This window comes from Alligator sinensis, unplaced genomic scaffold (genome assembly GCF_000455745.1).
Source record: "Alligator sinensis unplaced genomic scaffold, ASM45574v1 scaffold1326_1, whole genome shotgun sequence".
In the NCBI taxonomy this organism is placed as follows: Eukaryota; Metazoa; Chordata; order Crocodylia; family Alligatoridae; genus Alligator; species Alligator sinensis.
The window spans coordinates 88,877-89,704 of record NW_005843485.1 but is presented as its reverse complement, the minus strand read 5'-3'; positions in this window follow the sequence as shown (position 1 = coordinate 89,704).

The following is an 828-nucleotide window of genomic DNA, read 5'->3' as shown; positions in this document are numbered from 1 at the left end:
CAGAAGTGAGTCCAGAGCCTTGGATGGTGGCAGCGGGAAACCAGGCTAGCGGGTGTGCTCCAGGGAAGGGGTTGGCCGGACGGGAGGCACCCCAGGGAGGCACTCGGAGCCGGGAAGGTGGTCGGGCACAGGGAGGTGGGCGGCTCAACGCAGGAGCGCCCCCTACTGGCCCTCCACACGTGGTGGAGAAGTGGGATCTGAATACCCTGCTGTATTTGAGGGATAATTTGGGGAAAGGAATAGAGTCACTGAAATCCCTTGAGCAAAAAAATTCTAATTTGGCATCAGGTCGACTGGATAGTGTTGACAGTCAGGATGGCGGACGAGTATGTCCGGATGACTGTGCCCGAACTGAAAGAACTGGCAAAAGAGGGAGGCCTTCACGTGAAGAAAGGGCTAAAGAAGGATGAGCTGGTTAAACTCTTGTGTACCGGCGAGTCAGGAACAATGACAGCTTCACGCTCATCAAGTCCTGAGCTTGACCCAAGGAACACCCACCCGCTCGCCAAGCCCAGAGGCTGCCGGGAGATCACCCTCCAAGAGGGAGCGGCAGAGACTCCATAAGATAGAGCTGAAAAGGATGGAACTGGAAGAGAGGATTATGGAGTGGGAAAACAAGAAGGAACAACAACAGCTGGAGGAGAAAAAGCTGGAAGTGAAAAGGCTGGAGCTGGAGGTCCAGTGCGAGAAGCAGCAGCTGAAAGTGAAAAGGATGGAGCTGGAAGCCCGGTTGGAGGCACAAAAGCTGGAGTTCGAGCAGAAAAAGCTCGACACTCAGCTCCGTCTGCAGCCCAACGGGGGAAACGCGAATCCTCCGCAAGAGTCCAG